Source organism: Amblyraja radiata, chromosome 29 (genome assembly GCF_010909765.2).
Source record: "Amblyraja radiata isolate CabotCenter1 chromosome 29, sAmbRad1.1.pri, whole genome shotgun sequence".
Classification (NCBI taxonomy): Eukaryota; Metazoa; Chordata; class Chondrichthyes; order Rajiformes; family Rajidae; genus Amblyraja; species Amblyraja radiata.
This window is the reverse complement of record NC_045984.1, coordinates 10,309,224-10,327,511: the sequence shown is the minus strand read 5'-3', so window position 1 is coordinate 10,327,511 and position 18,288 is coordinate 10,309,224. Positions and strand designations below refer to the sequence as shown.

The 18,288-nt window shown below is 46.9% G+C and overlaps 1 pseudogene; it reads right to left on the bottom strand.

Annotated features, from left to right (window-relative positions):
• Positions 1 to 3,651: 3,651 nt before the first annotated feature.
• On the bottom strand, positions 3,652 to 3,802 carry LOC116989773 (annotated as a pseudogene).
• Positions 3,803 to 18,288: the final 14,486 nt, after the last annotated feature.

Here is an 18,288-nt window from a genome sequence, read left to right as displayed (position 1 = left end):
GACCCACAATCACCGGTTCACAGTATTTCTATGTTATCTGACTTACTCATCCACTCCCGACACATTAAAGGCAAGTTCACAGAGTCCCATTAACCTACAAACCCGCACGTCCTTAGGATGTGGGAAGGAAACACTTCTCAGGCGTCTCTGTGGGTGTGAGTTGTAGATAGGATCAGTGTTGACTGTGATGCCTTCTGTAAAATATAAACAGCCTGTTTTTACATGGAACCTTGCACAACGTCATTCTCCAATTGAAATGCTTCTCAAAGTGTTTTATCTGTTACGACATAAAAGTGTCACGCAATTTGAACAACAGATGAGCCAACTCCTGACTATCTGGAATACAGATGCTGTCTGTACAGAGTGCGTACATACTCCCCGTGACCTGCGTGGGTTTTCTCTCCAGAAGCTCCGGTTTCCTCCCACACTCCAAACACGTACAGGTTTTCGGTCATGTGTAGGAAGGGACTGCAGATGCTGGTTTAAACCGAACGTTCAGACTGAAGGAGGGTCTCAACCCGAAACGTCACCCATTCCTTCTCTCCAGAGATGCTGCATGTCCCGCTAATTTACTCCAACATTTTATGTCTATCAGGTTTTAGGTTAATTGGCTTCTGTAAAAATTGTAAATTGTTTCTAGTATGCAGGATAGTGCTCATATACAGGTGTGAGCGTTGGTCAGGCCCCAAAATGCCTTCCACACTGTATCTCTAAAGTCTAAAATCTAAAGTCTAATGGCAATGGAGGAAGTTAAAGGGAAAATAATATTATTAATAATAATTATAATAATAATAATAATAATAATAATAATAATAATAATAATAATAATAATAATAATAATAATAATAATAATAGCACAGACTGAAAGGGGTTGAACATCTGTATTTTTGTTTTTGTCGCTCTGCTACTGCCGTGTCAGTAGAGACGAGGGTTTTACATTTGAGCCAATCGAGGTTGTTTCTCATCCTACTCCAGAGTTGGCTGAGGCTTGGTGAAGCAGCCAATCTATTTGAGTTATTAAGTATATGACATAATGGAAGAATTCCCCAGATTGCTCAGACATAAACTTGACAGGAATCCAGGAAAGTGCATCAAGATATTACTGATAGTTATTTTAACACATACAACTTTCAATTGACCTTCCAAGCGTTTTATTTCTGGCAATCGTGCGTTTGTTCAGAGTGAACTTGCTTTGTGACAGATTCTCAGGTGGACAAGGTGGTGAAGAGGTTGTTTGATTTGCTAGCCTTCATCTGTCAGGGCACTGAGTACAGGAGTTAGGAAGTGATGCTTAAGTTGCACAGGACACAATGAGGCTGCACTTGGAGTATTTAGACCTTAAACTTTAGAGATACAGTGTGGAAACATGCCCTTCGGCCCACCGAGTCCGCAGCGACCAGCGATCCCCATAAATTAACGCTATCCTCCACACAAGGGACAATTTCCAATTTTACCGAATCTAATTAACCTACAAACCTGCACGTCTTTGGAGTGTGGGAAGAAATCGGAACACCCGGGAAAAACCCACGCAGTCAAGGGTGAACGTATAAACTCCGTATAGACGGCACCCGTAGTCAGGATCGAACCCAGGTCTCTGGCGCTGCAAGACAGCAGCTCTACTGCTGTGCCACTCTACCGCACTTATTGTGTTCAGTTTTCGTTACCCTACTGTATGAAAAACGTGCGGGGGGAGTGTTTGTGTGTGGGGATAGATCCTTATGTTGGGGGATGGGTCGGTGAGGGGGGGAGTGGTCCATATGTGGATCAGTCCAGAGTGAAGACGAAGACCATAGAAGATCATAGTTGCTGAGGTTAGTGTTGTGTACCGTTCAAGATCCCTGATGGTTATCGGGAAGAAGCTGTTCTTGTACCTATAACATTCAGTTGTAAAAGGCATTGGTGAGGTAACGTTCAGAGTGTTGTCTTCAGGATTGATCCCCCTGCTATTAGAAAGATGTCACTAAGCTGGAGAGAGTGCAGAGAAGATTGTCGAGAATGTTGCCAGGACATAAAGGCCTGAGTTATCAGGAGACGTTGGCCAGGAGATCCAGTAGGCCTTGGTGGACCGAGCGTAAGATAATGGTAGAGACTGAATGGCAGAATGGTTTCCTGCTATGTCATGAGAAATGTGACAAACTATTGGAGAGTCAATAGGAAGGCAGAACGTCGGTAACATCTCAGGCAGCACCCAATACTTCCCTCTCTCTCCGTCCCTCCCCAACCCCGCACCCTGGTTGTCCTTCTAATTTCACTGTTTGTATCCCTTCATTATCACCTCCACAGCCAACATTGGACCATTGTGGGCTCCTTTGCCATCGATGCCGGCTCTGATTTGTGCTATATATTTTCATACCTCTAGTTTGTCCTCTCCCCTGACTCTCAGTCTGCAGAAGGGTCTCGACCCGAAATGTCACCTATTCCTTTTCTCCAGAGATGCTGCCTGACCCCGCTGAGTTACTCCAGAATTTTGTGTCTATCTTCGTAATACTGCCCAGGAGTTGCTCTTGAAGGTCAAGTAAGGATCATGCAAGATCAAAATGCTGCCAACATGAACGTGGATTACAAAATTTGAAAGGACTATGTAGGATTCCAGTTACTACATTAATGCCACACTAGATATGAAGCTATAGCCTAATGAACATGATTATAATCATGAAAGCTAATGCCTTTATCAAAGCTGCAGTAGTTCTGCTGAGTGTGAAATGGGAACAGGCAATGTGAGAACAGAGAGAGAGCGGTTTTAATTTTAAAGTTCTTTTAACTTTAAAAAATCCCCTTAAACGATCTTGCTGCATTGCAGTTCCCAGAAACAGGCTGAGCTGGGTGATACCCAGGTCGGCCACATTCCTCTGCGGAGATAAGGGCAAGAACAAAAAAGAAGCGTGACAGATCCAGACAGATAAGCGGGATCAATTTAATTAAACTGGTGCCGAGCAAGGACAGAGATAGGGGAGAGACACGTAGAAGCCAAGTGACAGTTCGCTAATCGAGTACGGACACAGTAAGGCACCTGTAGGTTTGTGGCTAATCGTGGAGAAATACTGCGTGGAAACAGGCCCTTCGGCCTGACTTGCCTGCGTTTGGCCCATATCCCTCCAAACCTGTCCTCAAAATGGCAGCCTGCATCATCAGAGACCTACACCACCCTGGCCACACACTCATTTCACCTCAGCCATTGGGAAGAAGGTACAGGAGCCTGAAAACTAACGTCCAGGTTCAGGAACAGCTTATTTGGCTATTAAACACTACAACCTCAAATAAGCTCTGAAGTACATAGACTATTATTGCTAATATTGCACTTTTATTGTTTGTTTTTTGTCTGTACGTATGTGTGCGTGTGTGTGTATATATATATATACATATATATATATACATATATATATATATGATTGTTTTGTTTTAAATTAGGTGCAGGAGTAGGCCATTCGGCCCTTCGAGCCTGCACCGCCATTCAATATGATCATGGCTGATCATCCAACTCAGTATCCCGTACCTGCCTTCTCTCCATACCCCCTGATCCCTTTAGCCACAAGGGCCACATCTAACTCCCTCTTAAATATAGCCAATGAACTGGCCTCAACTACCTTCTGTGGCATGATCTATATATATGTGTATTTGTGAGTATGTGGTAAGCCAAAGTAGACCAAGGCTAGCAAATTACACCTCAAATCATTGCACTACTGCAACATTTGCAGTCAAGCATCCCGCATTTGGGAACATTGCAAGCGTCAATGAAATGGGACAGGCTCACCCTGGGAGTGCGGCCAGCATCTCCACCGATACTCCCCTGCCAGGTCTGATGGCAATGAGGTGGAGTGGAACCATTAAGACACTGGGAGGAATGCTGGAAATGGATACTCAAAGTGATGGACAGAAGGGGAAGTAGGTAAAAAAAAAACATTCAACGATTTGAGGTGTAAAGGTGTTTACAAGAATGATTCCAGGAATGAGTGGATTAACGTATGACGAGCGTTTGATGCCACTGAGCCTGAAATCACTGGAGTTTAGAAGGTTGAGAAGGGATCTCATTGAAACTTACAGAATAATGAAAGGATGTTTCCACCGGTGGGGGAGTCTAGTACCGGAGGTCATAGCCTCAGAATTAAAGAGCGCTCTTTTAGAAAGGAGGTGAGGAGAAATTTCTTTAGTCAGAGGGTAGTTAATCTGTGAAACACATTGCCACAGAGGGCTGCGGAGGCCAAGTCAGTGAATGTTTTTAAGGCAGAGATAGACAAGTTCTTGATTAGAACGGGTGTCAAGTGTAACGGGGAGAAGGCAGGAAAATGGGATTAGGTGGCAGAGATCAGCCATGATTGAATTGTGGAGTTGGCTTGATGGGCCGAATGATCTAATTCAACTACTATCACTTATGACCTTATGCTGTATTTCGAGACTAAACTAAACTTGGTTGGCATGGACAAGGTGGGCTGAAGGGGTGTTGAGCTTCTGCTGTTGGAATAACTTAAGTCAAGCCCACTGATTAAGATTCAAATAATTTATTAACGTTACAGCAGAGGTAACTTCATTTTAGCACATAACTCCAAAGTGAGGGAGAAAGGGCAGAGAAGCTTTCTGTTAAACTAATGGGCATAGCTACAAAGTATGACTCATAACATGAGTGACACTGATCTACATCCTCCCTCTTAAAGAATTAAATGTCAGTACAAAACCATTGACTAAATAAGCCATGTATAGCAGTTGATAATAAGCTGGAGAAATGTCAAACATAGCCCTGGTACTTCACGATGGGATTGCAAACACGACCAGCACGTGTGCGATAAAGACCATCTCAGTTTTTCCCCACTGGGGATAGAGCCGGTGGCTTCACAGGTGACTGAGTTTGAAGAAGCATTCCCGGTGATGAAACAACGGACTCTGGCACAGGCAGAGGCGGCATCACCACTGGCAAAGCAGCAGTTCCAGAAGTGGGTTGTTGTGCTGGTGTAGGCGGATCAATGCCGCTGGACACAGACGGAAGTACACATGTACGGTCTGGATAATACGGATGTGGAGCTGTCTCATTCACAGGCAGGATATGTTGTCTTGTATGCCTGTAGCTGCCGCCATCAGCACTGACCAGATATGGGCGTGGCTCAGAAGCAGTTCCAGAAACAACACCGATACGGTCATGGCCTTTGTCGGTTTGCAAACGGACCACCTGCCCCTTGGTTAATGGTGGCAGCGGCCTACCTGTTTCGTCATACCACTGTTTTTGAATGTCAAGCTTTTGTTGTAACCTGGACTGGACTTCCGATGGTGGAACCACCTGTGGGATCAATGCTTGATCGGCCACAGGCACCGTGGCTTGGGTCTGCCTCGACAATAAACATTGAGCAGGTGAACCCAAAATGGGTTGAAAGAGACAAGTCCCAGGTCGTGACATGCGTTGGCACCCAGCAGAGATGGCACATCCTCACGAGCGTCATAGAAACTCAGGTTGTCGACACGTGAGTTAATTCAGCAGCTTAGCTCGACTTGACCGATAGGGTGCACTGGACCTCCTGCAAATGGGAGAAGGGAGGCAGCCGTAGGAGCGACAGTCTCTGTTTTTCGTAACTTTTTGAACACAGCTAGACAAATCACGTTACAGCTGGCCCCTGTGTCAACTTTCAGATAAAAGTTCTTGCCATTAACGAGCAAACGACCTTGGGGTCTAGTTGTTTGTGCATTAAATCAGACAAGGAATGCACATCGGTCAAAACCTTCGCTAGCAGCCTGCAAATCTGTGGGAGCTGGTTGAGGGCATTCCGAGAACAAGTGCTGATGGCCAAGTGAATTTACAGATTGCCTTGTTTGAAATCTGTTGCTATGCGAACGACAGCATATGAAGAAATTATTCCGTTTGTTACAAAATTGACATAATTTTCCATACGCAGGGCAACGGTCAAGAGCAGCAGCATGCGAACCCCCACAGTTAAAACAATTGTCTATTAGTCTATTAGTCTCACAATAGAGTTGTCGGGCACTTGAGGAGAACGGCGAGAGATCTGATAAGACATGCCGGCAACATTAATCTCACGACGAGCAGAGTGCCCTAAAACTTTTGTATGAGTGTCAGCCATTTCAGCAATGCGACAGTGGTTTTCAGCAGTCTCTAGAGGAAGCTCAGCATCCCGCAGTAACACGTTGCGTAGTTTATCATTGCGGACGCCATAGACCAAACGGTCATGGACTAGGCTATCACACATATCCCTGAAATCGCATCGATTGGCAATGTACTTCAACACACTGACATACATCTCCACAGGTTCTCCCAATCTCTAGCTTCGGGAAAAGAACAAATGCCTCTCCATGACCAACTTAGTACATCACTCACATAACTGTCAGAATTTGCCTAGTAGGCAGTTAGGGTCTCGGATAGACTCAGCGGGAGCGATCTGGACACCAGCCGGGTCAAATCTAGCCAGTTCATAGCGAAATAATCTGGCAGCTTCGAAATAATCTAGTCGAGCAGCTTCAGTGCCTGCTAGATTAAAAAGAATTGATGCTCGAACACCGGGGGCAGCAGTAGGGTGAGCCGTTTCAATGTAAATTGAGAAGTCTTCTTCAAATACGCGCCACCGTTCTGTGAGGTCCTCGTCAAACACCAGGATCTCTGTTTTTCTGAGAGCAGAAGCCATAGTAATATATACCGGAGGCAACAACAAACTAAAATAAAAGCAATATAATTAAGCAAGGAGTGAGTCCGTGCACTTCTGACACCATGTTGAGCTTCTGATGTAGGAATATCTTAAGTCATGCACAGTGATTAAGATCGAAATACTTTATTAGCGTTACAGCAGAGGTAACTTCATCTTAGCACATATCGTAAGCCCCCGTGCCCATCAGTAGTTGATCGCGCCTGTGAATAGATGTTGCAGTGCAGCCTGGTCAACACAGTGAAACACAGCCTCTAAATTGGGCAGTGGGCAGGTGCTATAGACCTGCAAGGGAAGGAAGATGCTCCCGCCCCATGAGTCTCGGGCAGATGGGGCTCATCAGCCTGGGAACGCAGTCCATCTAGGAGAGGGAAAACTCTGATTCAAAACCTCCACTGCCTTGTGGCCATATCCAGTCATGGAAAAGGCTCCTGGAGTAATCCTCAAGAAAATCCAGTCGGAGCCCCTAAGGCAGTTCATCGTTGTCTACAACCTTGCTCTGGCAGCTCCTACGATGGCGCTGGTGCCAAACTGTAACGGCCCTGCTGTTCCTTTGGATTGATCAACAATGTGGAGAGGTGAGACATGCCGCATGGGCAACAGCCTGTCCTCCATATGTCATCGCCCAGGCTAGCATCCGACCACACATCACCTGCAAACTAGGATGCATCACCCATGGTCAGTCATGACCGAGGGGGGCCTACTACTACTAGCTACAAAGTATGACTCATAACATGAGTGACACTGATCTAGAAGGTGCTGTTTCTGTGCTATACAGCTCTATGACTCTGTGATTCCATTGGTGCTTGGTAGTGATCATAGACACAATGGGCCGAAGGGCCTGCATCTGTGCTGTATGCCTCAATGGGAAATGCCCAGAGACAAAATGTGTTGTTTAATGATGGAGAGATGGGTACGTTGAGGATTAGGGAATTACAGTTGTGATGGTGTTTTAACTGATGCCAAGGTCTCTACTCATGTAGGCAAGGTTGGGTGGCATGCCACAAGTCAGCATGAATCCTGGCACATGCAATGCCCAAAGCCCTCCAGGCTCTGTGCCAACAGTCTGTCTTGGAATTCCTTTGGGAAGCATTAAACACTTGAAAAATAAGTGAAAACCCAGAAGAAATCAACCAGTAATTAAATTACACAGAATTGATTATCGCATCATCTGTGGCTTGTTATTGTGTGTTCAGCTGTGCATGGTCTTGGACCTCAGGTAAAGCCCTAGAATGGTATTTTGACATCAGCCCCTGTCCCACTTTCCCGAGTTACTCACAAATTCTCCCGAGTTTTCCCCTTGATTCAAACTCGGAGAATGTCCGTAGTGAGTCCGTAGGTGGCCGTAGGAGTCCTTAGATATTTCGTAGTGGCTCGTAATGCCAGCCATAGGTACCCGGGGCATCAGGTAAGTCAGGACGTTTTTTCAGCATTGTATCCACTTCTAAAGCTTTCTCTAATTCCAGATACTGACTACAGAGTGAAAAGGTTGCACCTGAGGTCCCTCTTAAATATCTCCCCTCTCGCCTTAAACCTCTGCACTCTAGTTCTAGAATCCTCAACTTTAAAATACTGTGAGTGTTCACTTTATCCACGTCCCTCGTGATCTTGTACTTCTCACAAGGGTCATCCCTCAGACTCCTACACACCAAGAAAAAGCATCTCAGACTATGCAATCTCCCCTCATTACTGAAGCCCGCAAGCCCAGGTAACACCCTGGTGAATCTCTTCAGCACCTTTACCAATTCAATGCCATCCTTCCAATAACTGGGTGTCTAGAACGGCACACAGTATTCCAAGAGTGGACTCATTATTCCAAGTGTGTTTGAGACACCACCTTAGACCCCAAGCAGCACCTGTACCACTCAGTCTACCAAGTAGATTGAGCTGTCCGTGGGAGAAGGAGGAGATGAATACAATTATATTTCGCTTCCATTTTAGGCATACAGTGCGGAAACAGGTCCTTTGGCCCACCGAGTCTGCACCGACCAGCGATCCCCGCACATTAACACTATCCGACACACACTAGGGACCAAGCCGATTAACCTACAAACCTGTACCCTTTGGAGTGTGGGAGGATACCGAGGATCTGGTAGAAAACCCATGCAAGTCACGCAGGAACGTAGCAACTCTACCGCTGCGCCACCGTGCCGCATGCATTTTCCCTGCATTCATCTTGTTGGATTTGGGAGAATGACAGAGGATGTGTTTTGTATTCATAGCTGTAAGATGATGCCTTATTGTGCTGCAGCGCAGATCAGGACAGACAGCGCAGACAAGTATAATATGCCGTCATGCCATGAGAAATCCAAGAGGGATATTTGGTGCAGAAGCAGTGAAGGAAAGCAACATCTTTATTTAGTTAACTTAACCATCCCTTTTCTTCACTTCCCTTCTATGGTCTTCAATATCCACAAGCCTCTGACAGTGGCATTGACACCAAAATATCTGGATTCATTTTGGAATGCTAAATGTTCCGATCATTCATTAATTGCATGGCCGTCTGAAGGGGGGGTGGGTTGGGTGCGACCGCACCCCCCTTTTTTTCCCCCCAAGAAAAAAGTCACCAAAAAAAAAAATCGGAAAAAATAAAATTAAATTAAAAAATCGGAAAAAATAAATAAACGTTTCCACTTCGGAAACGGCCAGTTCTCTGTTCTCCCGTCCTCGGGCGTGAGTGGCTGAATCTGAACCCAACGTCCGTAACCCCAACACCAGACGCCGCTGCGGCGGAGACCGCTCCCCTCGCCTCCCCCCGCCGTCGGTGCCCAAGCCATCTTCACCCCATAACACCCCCGCTGAACCCCGCTGGGCCTACGCCACCCCCGCTGGGCTCACGCCACCCCCGCTGGGCCCACGCCAACCCCGTTGGGCCCACGCCAACCCCGTTGGGCCCACGCCACCCCCGCTGGGCCCACGCCACCCCCGCTGGGCCCACGCCACCCCTGCTGACCTCCACTGGGTCCACGCCACCCTCGCTGACCCCTGCTGGGCCCACGCCACCCTTGCAGGGTCCACGCCACCCTCGCTGACCCCCGCCGGGCCCACTCCACCCCCGCCGGGCCCACTCCACCCCCGCTGGGCCCACGCCAACCCCGTTGGGCCCACGCCAACCCCGTTGGGCCCACGCCACCCCCGCTGGGCCCACGCCACCCCTGCTGACCTCCACTGGGTCCACGCCACCCTCGCTGACCCCTGCTGGGCCCACGCCACCCTTGCAGGGTCCACGCCACCCTCGCTGACCCCCGCTGGGCCCACTCCACCCCCGCTGGGTCCACGCCAGCCCCGTTGACCCCCGCTGGGTTAACGCCACCCCCGCTGGGCCCACGCCACCCCTGCTGGGCCCACGCCACCCTCGCTGGGCCCACGCCACCCCCACTGGGCCCACGCCACCCCCACTGACACCCGCTGGGCCCCCGCCACCCCCACTGGGCCCACGCCACCTTCATCCCCCCGCCCGCTGGGCCCGCGCCACCTTCATCTTCGCCCCCCCCGCAAGAAAGAGGGGGGATGTGAGAGGGGGGAGGGATAGGAGAGAGAGATTGGGGAGGGGAGAGGGAAAGGGGGATTATCTGGAGTGAGATTGCAAAATTAAGGTAGGTTTTAGAGCTATTATATTTTCTCCTCCATATGAATAATATCAAATAATATCAAACAATTGGAACTGCTTTCTTTTCCTTGATAACAATGCTGAAAAATATGAATTCCATAGCTTGTGACTTAAATACACATTTTAATGGGATCATTTAAACAGATGTAACATTTCCATTTCGAGATCGGGGGGGGGGGGGGGGGGGGGGGAGCAAATATGCGTCAAGCCGATAGCATAATCGTTAAAGAGTTAAAAGATAGCCTAATCGATAAAGAGCTGAGAAGAGGAATCAGAGCTGCCAAGGAAAGGTATTCTGAGAAGTTGAGGAGCAAATTCTCAGCTAATGACTATTCTTCAGTTTGGAAGGGCATGCAAAAAATCACCAGCTATAAGAGGAAAGCCCCCCGCTCTTTGGACAATCGTCAGCTGACGAACAACCTGAATGACTTTTACTGCAGGCTTGAAAATCAGAAACTTAACCCTGGTACCCCTTCCCCAACAAACACAGCCGGACCCCAGTCTGCAAAGAATGGACCCTGCATCCTCTCCTTCCCATTCACCACTTCACACCTACTTAAGGCAAGACTCCAGTATGAAAAGAGTGGACGCTTTCCCACCCCAACCAACACTTCACACCCACTCACAGCCTGACCTCAGTCTGCAAAGACTGGTCCCTTCTACACCCACCCCACTCCAATCACCACTTCACACCCAATGACTGCACCTCCACAGTCACCTCTATCAAGCTTCTCAAGTTTGCGGATGACACAACCCTGATTGGACTGATCCAGGATGGGGATCTCTGTACTCTTTTCAGTTTGATATCTTTCCTCTAACTTGGTGCCCAGAACTGAACACAATATTCTAAATGCGGTCTCACCACCGTCTTATACAACTGCAACATGACCTCCCAACTTCTATACTCAATACTCTGACTGATGAAGGCCAAAGTGCCAAAATACTTTTTGACCACCTGATATACCTGCGACACGACCTTCAAGGAACCATGCAACCATCAACCATTCCTCTGCCCACCTGGCTAATTGATCCAGATCCTGCTGCAATCTTTCACAACCATCTTCACTATCTGCAAAACCGCTCACTTCTGTATCATCAGCAAACTTGCTAATCTTGCCCTGTTCTGTGACATTTCACAGAGTGCTGGAGTAACTCAGCGGGTCAGGCTGAGTATAGAAGTTGGGAGGTCATGTTACAGTAGCATAAGAAGTTGATGAGGCCGCATTCAGAGTATTGTGTTCAATTCTGGGCACCAGGAAAGATGTCATCAAACTGGAAAGGGTACAGTGAAAATTTATGAGGATGTTGCCAGGACTAGAGAGCCAGAGGTATAGGGAGAGGTTGAGTAGGCTGGGACTCTATTTCATGGAGCACAGGAGGATGAGGGATGATCTAATAGAGGTGTATAAAATCATGATTTGAATAGATATGGTTGAGTCTTTTGCCCAGAGTATGTGAATCGAGTAGCAGAGGACATAAGTTTAAGGTGAAGGGCAAAAGATTTAATAGGAATCTGTGGGGTATGTTTTTTACACAAAGAGTGGTAGGTGTATGGAACAAGCTGCCAGAGGAGGCAGGGACTATCGCAACATTTAAGAAACAGTTAGACAGGTACATGGATAGGACAGGTTCGGAGGGATATGGATCAAACGTCGGCAGGTGAGACTAGTGCAGATGGGACATGCTGGGCCGAAGGGCCTGTTTCCACACTGTATCACTCTATGACTCTATCTTTCCCTCTCAAACCCATTCTCCTGCCTTCTCCCCATTACCTCTGACACCCGTATCAATCAAGAATCTATCAATCTCCTCCTGAAAAATGTCCATTGACTTGACCTCCACAGCTGTCTGTGGCAATGAATTCTACAGTTCACCACCCTCTGACTTAAGAAATTCCTGCTCATCTTCTTCCTAAAGGAATGTATTTTAATTCTGAGGCTGTGGCCACTGGTCCTAGACTCTCCCACTAGTGGAAACATCCTCTCCAAATCCACTCCATCCAGGTTTTTACCAGGCTGGGACAGACGGCAACAGCTTCACACCGTGTCCCAAAGCTTGTGTCCTGTCCTGCATCACCCAAGGCAGCAGAGATTTTATAGGAGAGGGCAAGCACTGTAACAAAGTAGCTCACGATGGTTTGGGTAACATTCAGGAATGTCTATGCATGGCACATCATGAATATTACTGAAGTAGGGTCTTGACCCAAAATATAATCTATACCTTTTCTCCAGAGATGCCGCCTGACCCACTGAGCTACTCCAGCACTCTGTGACATATCACCTATCCATGTTCTCCACAGATGCTGCCTGACTCACTGAGTTACTCCAGCACTCTGTGATATGTCACCTATCCATGTTCTCCAGAGATGCTGCCTGACTCACTGAGTTACTCCAGCACTCTGTGATATGTCACCTATCCATGTTCTCCATAGATGCTGCCTGACTTGCTGAGTTACTCCAGCATTCTGTGAAACGTCGCCTATTCATATTCTCCGCAGATGCTGCCTGACCTATTGAGTTACTCCAGCACTTTGTGACTATTTTCCCTTCACTCATCTGCCCAAGCCCACTCTCCCCCCTCCTTTCCTATGTTCCTTTCCACCCATAAACCTCTCTCTGCCTTTACATTTCACTCCTCTTTCAAATCTGCTCTACTTATCTACATGCATTTTTCTTCTTAACTTTTTAGTCATAGAATGATGCAGTGTGGAAACAGGCCCTTCAGCCCAACTTGCCCACACCGACCAACATGCCCCATCTAAACTAGTCCCACTCACACACGTTTGGCCCATATCCATCTAAATCTGTCCTATCCATGTACGTGTCCAAATGTCTCTTAAACATTAGGATAGTCCCAGTCTTAACTACCTGTTCTGGCAGCTCGTTACATACACCCAGAACCCTTTGTGTGAAAAAGCTACCTCAGATTCCTGTTAATTTCTGAAATATTGGTCATAAATTTGGTGCAAAAATGCTCCAAAACAAGGCTCAGGAAGCATCAGAGAGCATCTAAAACCCCTGTGCTTCCAGGCCCCGCTTAAGGGCCCTGGACCCTGGCATCGAGGAACTTCACGCTTCGCGCTCGTGATGTGCCCTGCGCGCACATTATTTCACATTAAGTTTTTTGTAATCCTGTCATGCCACCCCCCTTTTTGAAAAGCTTCGTACGGGCCTGAATTGAACAACACAGCATGAAAAACAGGCCCTTCGGCCCACCGAGTCCATGCCACCATCGATCATCCGAGCACCCAAGGGCAGGATCGAACCCGGGTTTCTGGTGCTGTCAGGCAGCTGCTCTACCTGCTGCGCCACTCTGCTGTTGTTTACATGGAACCCATTTGGGCCAAACCCAGTGTCTCCCGTGAAATATCGCAACACGACAAGTATGGTTTGTCAAACAGAATGACATTCAGTGACGACTGTGAACTAGTGAACTCAGGGAATTGCAATAAGCGAAAAGGGCAAAGATATTTGTCTGCTGAAAGACGTGCAGATTCACATGATGTACTTCATAACATGAAATGTAATTCAATTACAATCTGAATTTGACATCTAACGTTGTCTTCATCAGGGATGACATACTTGCATTCTGGTTCTGTAGGTTATAAGATGATGGCAATGTCAATTTCGGATAAACAAATTATTCCACTCATGGGCCAGGATGTATCTGATGATGGATCTGCTGGTAGTGAGTAGGTGCATTTATTCTGTCATTTTCACAAGATGCATCATTTAAACTTTAGACTTTTGAGATCCAGCGTGGAAACAGGCCCTTCAGCCCAGTGATTACCCCGTACTCTAACACTACCCAACATACTAGGGACAATTTATAATTTTTTTACCGAATCCGATTAAACTACAAACTTGTACATCTTTGGACTGTGGGAGGAAACTGGAGTAACCAAAAAAACCTCACGTGGTCACAGGGAGAACGTACAAATTTCATACCGACAGCACCCATAGTCAGGATCGAACCTGGGTCTCTGGCGCTGTATGGCAGCAACTCTACCGCTGCGCCACTGTACCGCCCTATTCTGATGCATAGACTCGAGGCTCTTTGTGCCATCTCCAGTGCTTCTTCCCTTCTTTGAGCAGGGAAGGGTTAAAAACTCCCAAGGATGAGTGGGTATATTGCATTTTTTTCATGGAGACTTTGGGTACATCCTTAAATCTTTTCTTCCAGGTCTGGTAATCCCATGGAAGATCTCAAAGCAGAGTGTCCATTTTGAGAATTTGATGTCTGGCAGGCAGCCAATGTGCAAAACATCAAATGCTGGAGGACCTCAGTGGGTCAGGAAGCATCTAAGGAGGGAACGGACCGGCGATCAGTCTTGAAGAAGGATACTGAACCGAAACGTCGCCTGTCCATTCCCTCCACAGTTGCGGCCTGACAAACTGAGTTCCTCCAGCACTATGTGTTTTACGTCAAGATTCCAGCATCTGCAGTTTCTTGTATCTCCACGCACCTAAGGCAGCAACTCAACGCTGTGCCATTGTGACACCCATTGTGTGGAGTTTAAAGGTTTTCCCTGTGACCACGTGGGTTTCCTCAGGGTGCTCTGGATTCCTCCCCATTCCAAAAACGTGCAAGTTTGTAGGTTAATTGGCTTTTGTAAATTGCCCCCAGCAGGTAGGGTGCAAAAGTGGGATAACATAGAACTTGGACAGGTGATCAATAGTTGGCGAGGAACCAGTGGGCCTGCTTCCATGCTGTGTTTCTAATCTGAACGAAACTAAATTCCTGCTTAATCAAGGGAGAAGAGATGGGGTGGTAGCGTGGACTCCAACTAAAGATTAAAAGGTTGCCATGGCGACAGCAGGTAACATCCTGGTCCCAGAAGAGATTCTGCTATCATCCACTATCATCATTCCATTCTTTAGAATCTCCATTCCAAGTCTTTCTGTATGGTTTGATCCGACACACGTACTGTATGACTTGACTGGATAGCGTGCGAAACAAAGATTTTTCACTGTGTCTCGCAACAAGCGACAATAATAAACCAATTCCAATTCCAGCAGAGATTGGCTTTAAAGTACATCTCCTCAGCTACACAATCAGTGCAGTCAGGGATGAGTGATCTGGACAGTCATCAGAAGTTGTGCGTCAGACACTCGTGATGGTCATGAGGACGTGGAGCCCAGCTGCCAGCACAGAGCAGTGAACAGCTTGGGTATTGAGGTGTCAGCAATTACATGAAGGTTACTGTAATCCCACTTCAAATAAAGAGCTATTGCCACAAAAATAAGGCAACTTGGGTCCATTGTTCATGAAGTCCCTGAACCCAAAACTTGCACGCCAGCACGGAGACACAGCAGTAGAGTTGTTGCCTTACAGCGCTTGCAGCACTGGAGACCCGGGTTCGAACCGACTACGGGTGCTGTCTGTAAGTAGTTTGTACATTCTCCCCGTGACCCGCGAGGTCTTCGTTTTCCTCCCACACTCCAAAGAAGTACAAGTTTGTAGGTTAATTGGCTTGGTATAAGTGTATATTGTCCCGTGTGTGTGAGTAGGATAGTGTGAATGTGCAGGGATCGCTGTTGGATGCGGACTCGGTGGGCCGAAGGGCCTGTTTCTGCGGTATATCTCTAAACTAAACTAAACTAAACAAAACCAATGGTGGTTCAGTCAAAGCAATTAAGGTGTGTATTCATGCAGTTTTTAAGAGTTTAAGAAGGAACTGCAGATGCTGGAAAATCAAAGGTACACAAAAATGCTGGAGAAACTCAGCGGGTGCAGCAGCATCTATGGAAATATTTCCTTTGCTCCATAGATGCTGCTGCACCCGCTGAGTTTCTCCAGCATTTTTGTGTATTCATGCAGGACTGGAATAGACAGCAGAGCTAGGGAAGGACATGACTATTCACAAAATTGTTAAGCACAAATACGCATATTAATGGTTCAATGGTTTATTTTGTTATCACATGCACCAAGGATCGGTGACAGCTCAGCAACACTATCACCATACATAAGCCCAATCCCCCGGTTAGTACAGAATGTACAGAACAGCCCACTGAGCCCAGATGCAAGAGTCGCCTATTTACAGTCCCAGCTGCAGCTGTCCACAAAGGCCCTTTGCAGCCATCACTTAGCATAGCTAGGCAGGGATAGACACCAGTCCCACAGTTTGTAATAAGCACTGGCCACGGAGGTTTGATTTGAAGCTTGCTGAAGGTGTTGGGTTTTATAGAAGGTATTCAAACAATTAGAAAGGGAGTTTAAGATTATTGTCATCAGAAGCTTATTTCAACCACTCATCCATAGTACAACTTCAACTCTCTGCCTTTTTGACCCAAGGATGGAAAAAAAATTGAATTGAGATTCTGATATGTTTTAATCTAAGGTAACCCCGTGATTGAGTAACAAGGTTTAAGTGTTGCTGGTTAATTAAGTACAAACTAACACCTGTAAACAGCTGGAATGATTGGCTCACCCCCGCCTTTCAAAAAGAAAACTTGTTCCCACCACAGCCTGTCTGTCTGTTTATTTTATTTTAACTGCGTGTGATGGAGAACACAAAACCATTGTTTATGAAATGTACTCTATCTGTTCCATCATGTTGGTCCCTGTCTCCACAGCTGGGAGGGGCTGGCAATACGTGCCTGATATCAGTGTCATTTTTAAACACTGCATACGACTGAGATTTTAATGATAGATATCAGAAGATATTGTCTCTAACAGAGCATTGATTTCAAAACCCAGAACATCACTCATTGCCATGTCCATCGAGCAAAGGCCTTGTCTCAGCTGTCTAATGTGCTTGATAATTTTTTTCCATCGTCAAACTCGGATTGTTTTTTCTGGAGCATCAGAGACAGAGAATTGATAGAAGAATATCAGGAAGTTAGGTCGGCACAATAGTGTAGCTGTTAGAGTCGCTGCCTCACAGCACCAGAGGCCCATTTCCGGTCCTGATCTTGGGTGCTGTCTGTGTGGAGTTTGCACGTTCTCCCTGAGACCGCACGGGTTTCGCTCCGGTTTCCTCCCACATCCCACATACATGCAGGTTCGTCGGTTAATTAGTCTCTGTAAATAGCCCCTCGTGTGTAGGGAATAAATGCAAACATGGGATAACAAAGAACGAATGCAAATGGGTGATCGATAGTCGGCATGGACTCGATGGGCCGAAGGACCTGTTTTCATGTTTGTATCTCTAAACTAAACGTGTAAAATTATGAGAGGCGTGGATAGGCTAGACAGATGGAACCTTTTTTCCAGGGTGGAAATGTCAAAGACTAGAGGGCATACCTTTAAGGTAAGATAGAGGAAAGCTTAAAGGAGATGTGCAAGGCAGGTTTTTTTTTTACACAGAAGGTGATGGATGCCTGGAATGAGCTGCTGGAGGTGGTGGTGGAGACCGATACGAAAGTGATGTTTAAGAGGCTTTTAGATGGTCACAGGGGCATGAATGGAAGGAGGGGTAGAGATCATGTGCAGGCAGGAGAGAGCAGTTTAACCAGGCATCGTGTTTGGCACAGACATTGTGGGCTACATGGCCTGTCCCTGTACTGTACTTTTCAAAGTTCTGTGCATATCCTTCCTTTGCTTTATCCCAGTCCTGCATGCCATACGCTCCTGAGGGGTGATCTGCTGCACGGGTGACTCGGGTGACAGCACTCTAAGATGGCGAGTCATAGGTTCAAGTCCCACAGAGTCCCCCAGTGCCAAAATCTATTCTCCACTGCAACAGGAAATCTTGAGAGGAATAGATCGGGTAGACGCGCATAGTCTCTTGCCCAGAGTAGGTGAATCGAGGACCAGAGGGCATAGGTTTAAGGTGTGGGCAAGTTGGGCCAAAGGGCCTGCTTCCACACTGTAAGACTCTATGACTCTATATGTACTGGCTACCAAGCTACTGGAAGTAGAATCCAGCTATTGAGCTGAGAGAGTCCATTTCATGTTAGAAGCAGCTGCAAATAACATACACTTGGCAGCTGACCCCTGAGCTTGGTCGATTGCCGCAATTCCAGCTGCTGTTCAGAATGTTTATCCAATCTTCATCTCAAATCTACCCTTCTTTGCTTGCGGAATCATTGGCTAGTT